Source organism: Monodelphis domestica, chromosome 3, assembly GCF_027887165.1.
Source record: "Monodelphis domestica isolate mMonDom1 chromosome 3, mMonDom1.pri, whole genome shotgun sequence".
NCBI lineage: Eukaryota > Metazoa > Chordata > Mammalia > Didelphimorphia > Didelphidae > Monodelphis > Monodelphis domestica.
Window position 1 is genome coordinate 303,341,961 of NC_077229.1, and position 12,705 is coordinate 303,354,665.

The 12,705-nt window shown below is 34.8% G+C and overlaps 1 protein-coding gene across 1 annotated transcript in view; it reads left to right on the plus strand.

Moving 5' to 3' along the window:
* The window catches only part of TGS1 (trimethylguanosine synthase 1), a 58,443-nt gene that overhangs the window by 37,998 nt on the left and 7,740 nt on the right, over positions 1–12,705 (plus strand). The gene's annotated exons all lie outside the window — the stretch shown is intronic.

Sequence of the window (12,705 nt, forward strand, 5' to 3'; positions counted from 1 at the left end):
ATATTTAATATTACACGATTAGTTTGTTGAATGGTATGTAATATAGTTTGATGAGATTTAGTTCATTAAGTCCAACCCCTTCATTTTAACTAATGTGATAAACTTATCTGATGAAATAAATCTTCAACTGCCTCGGAATAGTAGGTATTCAATAAATATTGTTGAAAGAGGAGAAAAAAATTACAAATTCTTGGACAGTATTGCACCAGGCATGCAGCTTTCATGTAATGAAAGGCTAATGTATTTGAACTGAAAAAAAATTACAGACTCATATCTGTAAAAGCTTGGGTAGTAGAAAGGGGTATAGCAATGAGATGGCTCTGTTATGGGGAGTTTTAGGGTTTGTGTGCCTGCTAAAGCCATTACTAAATGTGTTTACATCCTTTAAAGCTTGGGCAAAAAGACTTGGTTTAGCTTAACCCTTGAGTTTATGTATGTACCAGCATAATGTAATTGTTGACAAATTCAGAAGCATAAAAGGGAAATTTAGTGATCTTCAAATTAACTCTCATATTACACTTTGACTGTTTTCAGAAAAAACTAGAAAGAAAACTCAGATTTTCACACCCTGCTTTCTTTCCTCAATTAAAATCATCATAAGTCTCAGGGGGAAAAAAAAGGGTATTCTGTCACATTATTGGGTTTAGTTGGAAATAACATCTGGGTAGAATACATCTGCTGTATTTGATGCTGTTGACCATCTTTTCTGGACACTTTTATCTAGTAGTCCTGGTTCTCTTCTCTAATTATTCCTGTTTCCTTTTGTGATTCCAAATCCAAATCAGGCACTTTCACTACTGATGTGCTCCAAGTCTCTGTCCTACGTTCCCTGCTTTTTTCTTTGCATATTCAGTGACTTCAGTAGTTCCCATGCATTTGATTATCTATAATTTCTATGTCAAATAATTCATTGGTTACCTATTAATCATTTCAAATGTTGCATCCCAGAAATGACTTCAAACTCAACATGACTAAAAATTTTTTATTCCCTACCCCACCCTCCCCTCTTCCAGACCTTTTTTTAATGTCTAAAGTACTACCATTCTTACAGTCTCCCCAATTTACAAATTTGGTATTATCCTTAACCACACACTATTGTTTTTTCATATATAAAATCAGTTGCCAGATCTTGCCATTTCTATTTCTATAACATCTCTCAAATGCAACCTCTTCTATCTTCTTGCACAGTTATCACTTTAGTTCAGGCCCTTTTCACTTCATACCTAGATCATGGCATTTTAAATGGTCTGTCCTTCAAGTCTCTTCCTCAGTCCAATCTGTCCTCCACATTGCTGCCAAAATGATTTTCCTTAAGAACAGATCTGACCATATCACTCCCTTGCTTCCTATTGCCCCTCAAATCAAATACAGAGTTTATCTATTTAATTTTTAAAGTCATTTCAATCTTGCCCCAACTATCTTTCCGACCTCATGGTACATTGCTCTCCATCCATCCAGTTCTCTTTTGTTCTTCATATATTCCTTTCCATGTCCCATCTCCATACCTTTGCACTGGCAGTCTCCCAGGTCTCAGGTGTGTATCCTCTTTACCACTACCTCCTAGAATCCCTTTCTTCAAGACTTAATTCAGGCAGCACCTGCTATAGGAAATTTTTCCTGAATTAGGAAATGGTGCCAACTGGTGATTTCTCAAACAGCTTTTAGGTAAATATTGTATATTTGTGTGCTACTTATATATATATATTTGTGTGTGTCATTTGCTATTTTCATTTAATAGAATGAGCTCTTTAGAGTAGAGATTTTGTTATTTATTATATTTGTATCTACTGTGCCTTTCCTAGTGCCTGGCATCTATTAGCTGCTTAATGAACAATTACTGATTAGGTTGCTCGATGATGGAATAATGGAAAGGTTCCTAAACTTGGAATCAGAAAAGACAAGGATTCAAATACTTCTTCTGACACTTAAAAACAGTATGTCTATAGACAAGTTATTTAAATCTTACTGAGCCTCAGTTCCTCATACAAAAAAAATATGGTTAATACCTGTCTTTACCTACTGTAAGAGAGAAAAACAGATCCAGCAATGCAAAGGAAAAATAAGATAGACTGAAGGATGCTCTTTTTGCTCCTGCCTAAGCCTCTCAAATTTCCCCCATGCATTTGGTTGACTGCAGAAGGATTTTATCACTTCTAGGAGGTTCTCACGCACTTTTCTTAGTGAGGTTTTGTGGCCTGAAAAATTCGACATCCGCATGAAATTCTGGCTGGCCGGTCAGGTTCTCATCTTCCCTGGTCTTTCTTAGGAATTGGACCTGTTCTTGGGGGCTAAAAAGTTCATTGAGCAAAATATCTACGTCCTCAAAGCTAGGCTTGAAGACTTTGAATGCCCATTTCAGTTCATGCAAACACTGGAAAATTGGCATTCTTTTTTTCAGGGTTTCTAAGTTTTGTGCACCTTCATATATAAAACTCCTGAATCTTGTGTGAATTTATCATAGTCCCTAAGAGACATGGTTTTCTGTGCCTGTGTAGTTCCCTCAGATTGCATTGCTTCTGTGTGTGTTTGTCCACCATTATCTTTTCTGTTACAAATTCCTACATTCAGAGCTATTGTTGTTACTGTCTCAGTGTCCTTGTTCTTGTCTTTGTCATTGTCCCTGTCAGAAGCATTTTTTCCCATTCCCAGTTTCTCCATCTTAGCCATGAAGTTTGTCATGGCTGCCATCTGTGAGAACACTTTGTCAAGTCTGTTATCTAAGTTGTTGATGTCCTTACTCAAGATTACCTCAAGTTCCTTTCTAATTGGAGTATAGAATTGCCAGATCATCATGACAGATCCATATACAGCTGGGAAGGTTGGCCACAGATTTGATATCTCTAGTTTAATTTGATCCCAATACTTTGTGATGTTCATAGCTGCCCCTATAAAATCAGTAAACATGGTTGTAATCGTTCCAAAGATGGAGTAATACCAGTGAGCCAGAAGTGCTAACACTACGGTAGTCCAAATTATCTTTTGGTACATTTTTCTTCTTATGTCTAACCCTTGTCCAGTTATTTGTTCAAGCTTCCCCTCAAAGGAAAATAAGATGATGTTTAAATCTGCTTGTTCAGGTTTCTGTGCTCAAGGTGGCTGCCCCACCCCCCCCAGTCTCTTTCAACTGCCAGGTATAACTGTTGATAATAAAGTCTTGTTCTTGTCCAGATAACTGGGGTACCAATCTCTAATATAGGACAGAATGAGGTCACCTTCAAGGATGCTAAAGAAATGGGGGTGGGGGAGTAGCACAAATTGTCTTCCGGAGGGACAGAATATATTTCCTCAGAGACAAGAACTGACCCACTGCCTCCTTTCTTTATCTTGGCTATTATTGAGAAGGAAGATAGCTTTCCTGCCTCTGGATTTTCCCCAACCTCCCAACTACCACCTTTCTCCCTTGAGACCCAAGATTCTCCCCAAATCTTCATCCCCCTTACTTTCTTGATGTTAGAAAATAGGCAGACCTGTTCTAAAAAGGATAATACTTTATTCTTGGGGACACAAGACAGGGAGAATGGGATTGTTGGGGGAGGAAAGTGGGAGATGGGAATCCCTATGACTGACAACTGACCTCTCCCACCCCCCCAAGTCCTGAGGGGTTCAGACTATCTTCCTGACCCTCCTAAATTTAGGTCAGTTGTTGGGTATGTCCTTCCTCCTAAGTTGATCTAGCTATGAGATGAAGTTCAGGACTATTTTTGAGGGGATAGAGAGAAATCTTCTTTAGTAGACAGCTAAAGTAGACAAAGTCCCAGTCTACTTTTTGTCTTCAGCAGGAAACAGAGATTTAGGGGTCCACTGGAAGGTAGTCAATGTCAGAGGGATCCTCCGTCTCAGAGGTCCTCTCTCAGAACTTCCACTCCAGGAGAGCTGACAAGAAGTGATCTGGCAGTTTCAACTTCCCCAGCTCATCTGTTCCTTTCTGGAATCTTTGGTCTTCTTTGCCCTTCCCCCACTTGGGCTGTTCCTTTGCATTGCTGGATCTGATTTTCTCTTTTACACTACCTCATAAGGTTTTAAAGAAAGAGAGCTCAAATATGTAACATCAGAATCAGCCTAAATTTAAAAATATTTTCAGTTCAGCTCAGTGCTCTATTTCAAGAGAAAGAGTAATGATAAAATTTAATCTAAATAGCAATTAAAATTAATCTTACCTAATAGTATTTTGTACAATAACAAAATATTGCACTCGCACAATGTGCCAATAATTTTGTTGGTCTTGAATTATTGAGCATTTCATTAAGTCACCTTTTGAGATAAGATATCATATTCATTCAGTGATTTACACAGTCCATGTAGTTCACTACTATATACATTAAATAATATGAAAATAGATTGTTAACTTTGCTAAAAATGTCTGGTGTGCTGTGACAAATGCATAGGCTAATTTGAATACCAGGTTAACTCTAGGAATTGTTCTCTTCATTGTATTTGACCATTAAAATAGTACTAAGCAGTGAAAAATTATTTTTACATAAATGATTATAATCTTTTATTTGGGAGAAAGAAGGGTTAACATAAATAAATAATAATTTGCCCTTTACTAGTTCTACTGGAAATAAAACTTTAACTTGCCAAAGGTCTTAGGACTTGTACTTTATGATTTCTTCCTCTAGAGGGAGTAGCAATACTAATAAATCATTGAAGAGGATGAGTGAAAGTAAACACTTTTTCAGGTACTTTGGCTAACATTTGATTCAAATAAAAATTTCAATGGGAGTATTTCACTTTTACTCTGTTTTATTTCTTTTTCATTCCCCACTAAAATGTCATTGGTTGCATAGGTGACATGCAAACTGCTTTTTCACAAAGCAATACTAATTACATTGATTTTCATTTCCTTTTGATAGTTAATCATAAAATTAAAATATTCTCAAAAGCCACAAACTAGTAAAGAAAAATCTCTTGCCCTCACCTATGTGTATTTGCTTTTTAATTCCATGAATAAAATAAAATGGTATTCAAATTCTAAACCAATTTCAATGGAGAACATTTCTATTTTTTTTTAAACCCTTACTTTCCATCTTAGAATTGTTACCAGTTATCAGTTCCAAGACAGAAGAGTGCTAAGGGCTAAGTAATCAGGGTAAAGCAACTTGCCCAGTCATATAGCTAGTAGTCAAAGGCCAGATTTGATCCTACTTCTCCCATCTCCGAGGCCTGGCTCTCTATTCACTTAGCCACTTTAGCTACCTCATTCCCATTATCTTTAACTTAACTTGTACATTTAATGCACCAGAACACAGGGACCTCATTTGGCAGTCACGGTTCTTTTTTAGGTGCCAACACAAAATGGGAATATTTGTCTTGGTTTTAACTTTTTCGTATATAAATATCATATCAACATGCTTGTAACTTAAAAGGAGGAAATAATTTTACTTATGAGTAGAAAAGAAAAAGAATCTGTAAATTAAACAATAGAATATGAATAAACAATAGAAATGAAGACTATTAGCCAGAATATTATTACAGTTCCTACTGAAGAAGACATAGATACAGGCAACTTTCAGTTTTGAAATGTATACTAAAAATTATTGATATATATTTTTAAAATTTAGAATACATTTATTCATAAAATCATGTTATAAAAAGTGATTAGCTTCCTTTCACTGCTCACACAAGCCAATAATCATTTCATGTGTGGCAAAGCATGAGTTCCAACTGGAATATACAAATTTTTATTTCTCCTCTTTCCCCCAGCATTCAGAAAGCATCAGCTTATTATATATAGAATGCTGTCTTTGATTGGAAACAGTAGCAGTGGCCACTCATCTGCACAGATAATTCATAAGTCTAATATGCCTAATTAGAGGGCTATAGTTAATAAAAGGAGACATAAAGTATAATTTAAAATTTTTACTTTTTGTAACTATTGTTAAAAGTTAAAATTTTTTAACATGGTCTTTTCCTTAACCTTAAAACTTTTCTAAAGTCTATAATAGCTAATAGTTGCATCAGAACTTTAATAAAATATAGCACAATGGAAAACTAGAGCCTATAAAAAAAGTAAGGATTAAGAGTTGACACACTGGCTTTTTCCTCATTTAGGAACAGTTACCACTACCCTGCCCTGTTGGTGCTCCTCATAGACCACGGAGGCAGGAATTTTAGAAGTTCTGTAGGTTCAGGATTAGAAGACAAAAAAGGAATCTGAAAAACAGTTTTAAAGAGCGGGCTCATAGACAGTCTCCACATAGAATTGAATTGTCTATAAAGTCCTCATAATTAGAGAGGGATTCATTTCATTTGATGAGCATCCTCTTTAAAATACAACTCTCCTTAGGAAAACTAAATGACTATCAAGCAGTCATCTATTAATGTTATATTAATTAGATTGTTTTTGGGCAGAGTTTTGGTTGAAGGGAGGGGATAAAAGGTGAATAATTTGGAACCATGGAAAACTTTAAATAGAATTGTCAAATTAGAATTGGCATGTAGAGGAGAAGATAAGATACTAAAAATAAACTTATCTATTTGATTGTATTCAGCGTAGGATAGGGAAAGGAAATTGTACTTCATGTGCCCTGTGTTTCTCAAACCCAGAGTAGTAGCAGAATCACCAGAGTGAGAGTCTAGAGAACTGCTTTTTCTATTAACTACTTATATGACCTTAGAATATTTACTTTTTCTGGGCTTTGGTTTCCTTTTAGCTCTGAACTCTAATTCTGTTTCAACTACTCTGGAAGTTGATACCTAGCCATTTCTTCTATGAGAAATAGTCTGAGCTGATTTTAAAATTAGATAAGTACCTACTCTATGTAAGTAACTATTCTTATTTTAGGATAGTTTAGATATATAAATCAGCCTCATCTCTGAGAGCTAGAATGAATGGTTTCCATTGTTTCTTTTCTGAACAAGAAATCTATGGGGAAAAGGTCCCAGGATTTCTTATGTCAATGTTTTTGGGCATTCTCTATTAAGGGTGTTGTGATTGTACCAATAAACAAGCAAATACTGTAGGACAATTATGTCAAACACAAATGGTTTTAAAATATATTATCTAAATTATTTTTTTTATTTTGCTAAATATTTTTTAGTTACATTTTAATTTGGTTAAGGCTGTACTCAGGAGTGTCGTGGGCCACCACATGTTTTATCTGGGGTGATTTATAGCCTTTGTTTTTTAAGTGCAAAAAATAGGGGGGAAAATGCGTGCGTGCGTGCGTGCGTACACATTTGCCTTTTCTCTAAGGCTTACCATAATGCTATTCCCATAGTAGGTACATGATGTTAGTTGAAAACATTATCATTTAGGATTACTCTGTCCTAATTTCTAATCAATCATCCTCTTTCAGTAAAGAAATTTATCAGGGAAACAATGGATTTTTTTTTTAGTTAATTGGTTAATTATATTTTATTTTTTGTTGTTTCATCTCAAGACATACACTGAATAAAAGAAATAAGAAAGAGAAAAGTGATAGTATTTTCTTAACAGTAGTGATGAAGCATTAGAACTCAAGCAGACGTCTTGACTCCTGGTCTTGTGCTCTGTGTAACAGATGAGGGGAGGCCACCTTTAGCCCTGACAGCACTGTGTGGCACCATAGTGTGTTGTTATTGGGCATTGTGCTACTTACCATATTTACTTCTCCCTATACACATTTTCTTCCTTTCCTTTCCCTATTTTCCTTTGCCCCCTCTTTAAACTTGCCCATTGTTATATGCACACGTTATTTAGATCTAAGAGTGGTAGCTAGAACTAAAGAAGTCGCTGATCCTTACAAATCAGAAAAATACATCAAACATGGAACAGCATCACGCACTACTGATGCGAATGGTAGGACTAATATCTAACCAAAAACATCACAGTTGCTAAATAGGAAAAAAAAGTTATTCTTTTAATATTTGTATTGCAAAGTTTTCGCTATATTTAGATCAAATTAATTACCTTCAGTTAGATATATATTTAAATGTGGTTACTCAAACTGTGAGACAGATTCTCATTTTACAATAATAGTTGGGTGGAATTTCTACATTGGAGTGCTGAGAAAATCTCTTTTGGAATGCATATCCTATTCCTATCAAAATGTTTAATACCATGTGGCTTTACTTAAATCCTTGCTTGCATTCCAGCCTTTATATTAGACTCTATTAAAAACCATAAAAAATCTGAGATTTTAAAACTAAATCTGTGATGGATTTAGGAAAAATACAAAGCTTTGTTCCTTTCACTACTATTTTATTTTATTTTTCAAGTAACCAAAATAAATGTTGAAGGAAACCTTTGAACTGAGTACTTTGCACATATGTACTTGTATGTATACAGTCTTTAATCTTTAAGATCCAAATTCTAGATATCTGCTTTTGAAAACTCAGGATGATTTTTTTTAAGTCCAGAAACATTACTGGCTGGGATTCTCAATATATTGTACTGCCTTAGAAACTGAAGTTGATAATTACTTTTTGTACTTTCAGTTATACATTTTGCCATACCATAGTGAAAATTAGAATAAATGTAAGATGAAGTTTCTTGAAGTCACCAGAATCAGATAACTTTACTTGTGATAGCCAACTATCTGTTATTCATATCATAATTATAACATTTCTTTTTATATCCTGAGATCTGAATCTCTTTCAGAATAGAACTGAGCTGTTAATGGTTTTGTTTTTGCCAGAGACCAGGCATGCTAAAATATTTCAGAAAAGATATATTCTAGAAAAAGAACATTCTCTAAATGAACCTAGTACCAGCCTTCACATAGGAGTATTAGTAGGAAAAATGATCTGTTCCTTCTCAGAGGAAATGCTGGAACATTGGACTCTGCTATAGGAAAAGTACTTTAAGTATACTGAATGTGTGAGGGGTAGGGTGGGGGAAAGAGGGGCAGGACTGTTTTGAGATATTTTATTGAGCAGTCCATCTCCCTGGTTTCATAAATAGCAAACTAACATGTGAAACTTTTTTTCTTAACAAAAGTTGATACATTTAGGAATGAATTCTGTCTCCATGATTTTTCAGGTATTATAGAGCATATTAACTTCTGTTTGTCCATCCCCTAAAAGATGAATTCTGCAATAGCTTTTAGCTGTATCATGAAGGGTGTTGGTAATGGCATTTCCTAGTGAATCTATAGGGGTAATTTTAGGATATAGGGTAGGTTTTTCTTTGCCAAAACATAATTCAAAACAATTGTGATCTTAATAGTTCTCAAGGACTTAAATAATTCTATGTAATCAACCATTCCTAATAAACACAGTAGCTAAATTGATACAAAATTAGGACATTTTAAATTAGCAACATAACTTGATATTATAGAGTCTGTTGCCTCATTAATCTCTTGCATATTTTAATTTAAAAATTTTCTGAATTACCAAAAATACCATCTTCCAGCTCCCCCATCAACAAAGGGAAAACAGTCCCTGTTGTGAACCTAGAAAGTTGAGCAAAACACTTTTGCACTGACTACCCTCACATGTAGACATACCTCACCCAAATGGATAAGTGGGGGGTGGTGTGCATAATTACTTTTAATTTCCAAAAAAAATGGCTTCATGATGTAGAGATAACTATGCAGGAAAAACATCAGTCAAATTTTGAGGTTGTTACATTCTCTGGACACATTATAAACAAATTTATATAGGAAAACTTAACCTAGACACAGTGAAAGAGGCTCTTGGGGTAGATGAATTTGGGTTCAGAGTACTTTCAGGTAGAACTGAGAGTTCAGTGCTCCTAAGTGACCTTTGGTCATATTTCAACCATCTGGCCAAAAGAGCCTCAGACAGGAGACTTGAGGTTTCTGGTCCCTGTTCTGAAATTAACTGAAATATTTTCTCCTTTGAAAAATAAAGGAGTCTAAAAAGTGGTTTCTAAATCCCTTCTTGCCCTCTTGGTCTTGGATAGTTGAGATTTGAATTTCATTTTATGAAACTCGTGTCAGCTTCATTTTTAGTAAGAGTAGAATGGGTAACTCTAGGCTTTTCTGGGACTCGGTTTTCTCATCTTTAAAAAAAAAAAAGGTGCTGGGCTAAATACAGTCAACCCTCATTATTCTGAGATTTCTTATTTGCAACTCCAAAAATCAGTGTTCACACCACCACTTTAATGGTCATATGCAAACTGACAAAAACTTTGAATCTCCTAATACACAGCTGTGGTTGAATAAAGTGATGGCCTGCCTTCATGATTCTCATATACTTTTCACAATCTCTTTAGTAACATTTTTCACTTTTTGGGGCTTTTTGTTAGTGATTTCGCTTTTGTAGATGGCCTCCAAACAGTGCTTGAATTGCTCTCCTGAGCAGAAGGCTGTGATGTATGTATCTTACAGGGAAAATATTTTTGTTAGATACCTTTACTCAGAACATGAATTATAGTGCTATGGCCAGGAGTTCAATGTTAATGAGTCAGTAATATGGTACATCCAGAAAAAGGAAGAGGAAGTTTACCAATCTGTACATGAAGCTACTCCGGAAACTGCTAATGTAAATGTTGTGACCAGAGGTTCACAGGAACCTAACTGTATTTTCCCCTAGAAGCAATGGTTTGGAGATTGTAGTAATTTTATAGAAAATAACTGCCACGAATGATTAAAATCTACTGCAATTCCTAAGGCCCCTTCCAAGTCTACCATTCTCTCAAAATTCTTTGAAGTTCTAATAGGAATTGGCTTTAAGCCTTCTTTTAGTTTCCTCCCCCAAATTATCTCTCTGCTTACTCTAGTAATTACCAGTTAACCCCTGAGTAATTGAGATTCCTAGATGCTTAATGTGAAGAAACAACTATCTTGGCACCTAGTTAGCAAAAAATAGTTAGTTCAGATAAGAAACTATTTTAGGAATTAGTTCAAATAGGAAGCCACCAAACATTATATTTGCTTTTCCTAGAGTTACCCTCCCCAGCAAATTGCCTTGTCGTATCCTAGGATCACTCTCTTCTACCCACTGTGGAGAAGTGGCCCAAAAAAGGGAGTAACTGAAAATTCTTTAATTGAAAAGAATTTGTTTTACATAGCTAGTACTCTTATTTAGGTAATACTCTAATATATAACCTACTTCAAATATTTATATTAGGACTTTTTTCCTGCTGCATAAAATATGAAGTTATTATTGTTTTTTATCTTATTTTAGACTATTACAGCTATAAAATAGATTTTTTTAAGTAGATGTATTAATCTTCTGTTGTAAATGATTGCATTACTAAAGAAAGACTAGTGCAATACTGGGATATAGTTGACTTCTTTGCATTCCCTCTCATGATGTGACCAAAATTTCATTTATTTGGATGCCAACTCCTATAAACTGTATTTCTATACACAGTCTTAGGACAAGTTTTGGGGACTATGAGAAATGAAGAATGAGCAAAGAGTTTCTTTTTCTCTGATCAGCATATTGTAGAGCTTTAGCCATAAGAGAGATCAACTCTTAAAAATTGATCAGACAATACAAACTTTAAAAAGCAATATTGAACATGAGATCTAATATGTGTTTTAATTTTCTCTGAAAAAATTGTTTCATCAGCTAATTGTTAAAGATATTTTATTAATTTTTTTACATCACCATAACCATTAATTTCTCCTTACCCATACCCTTATTAGAACCCTTCCTCATACCAGATAAGTCCAGCAAAACAAATCAGAAATCTGACTATTTGCTATTGTATGTTGCCTCACTGTTCTCCTGCCTTCCATTATCTCTGCCAAGAGGCATGATAAGAGTTATGAAGCCTTTCCATTATTGTGGGTGTCATGTAAACTCTTCTCCTGGTTCTGCTTGAATTAATCGAGGCATCGATAAAAATCTTCCCAAGTTTCTCTAAATTCTTCCTATTTTGTCATTTCTTATGGCACAATGATACACATTCATGTGCCAGTTTGTTCAGCCATTCACCAATGAGAGGGAACCCTTACCTAAATTAAGATGATTAAGAAATCATCTAAAAGTTGTGACACACCACCACCACAAATTGATCTATGTAATAATCTCCTCTGTTTTTCCCTTACTCTTTCAAAAGAGTAGTCCCCACCCTTTTCAGGATTCAGTCACTGCATTAAAATACTAATCTCAGCTCTCAATTCTTCCTTTCCTCCTCACTTCCTAAGCAAATTTAAAAAAGAAAGAAACTTATAGAACTAGAATATGTAATCCAGATGATTATATAACTTAACAATGGAGTTGAGTAGATTTTATTACAAGTGACATTAGAGTTTTTCATTACCTTAAAAATACAAAAGGAACCCATATATGCATTTGTTGCCATAGCTATTTGCCTTCCTAAAAAGTGGAGTGGGTGGGTGCAATTTGGTGATTCCAAGAAGAATGCCTAGTGGGAAAGACTTCAGAATTTTTAAATCATAAAAACAGGAAGCTTGTGCTCCTAAAAGGAGAGAGATGGCTTGTGTTGTGTGCTTATTTTATAGGTCATGAAACTAGAATCAGAGATTGAATTTTCTTGCCCAAGGTTACAGAGCTAATAAGAAACAAAACCTGTACTCAAACTTGGATATTTTTATTCCAAATTCAGTGATATTTCCATGTGGATAAAGCAAGAGGACCTTCTTAATTGATCTGAGGACCATGAACTTGTAGAATTTTTAAAAATATGTTTTGATAACTATTTCAATAAAATTGGTTTCCTTTGTAATCCTACATATTTTATATATTTAAAGTATTACAGTGAAGGCCTATAGACATTACCATATTGCCACAGCGGTCCATCACATACAAAAAAGTTAAGAATCCCTTCTTAAAAGTAATAGAATG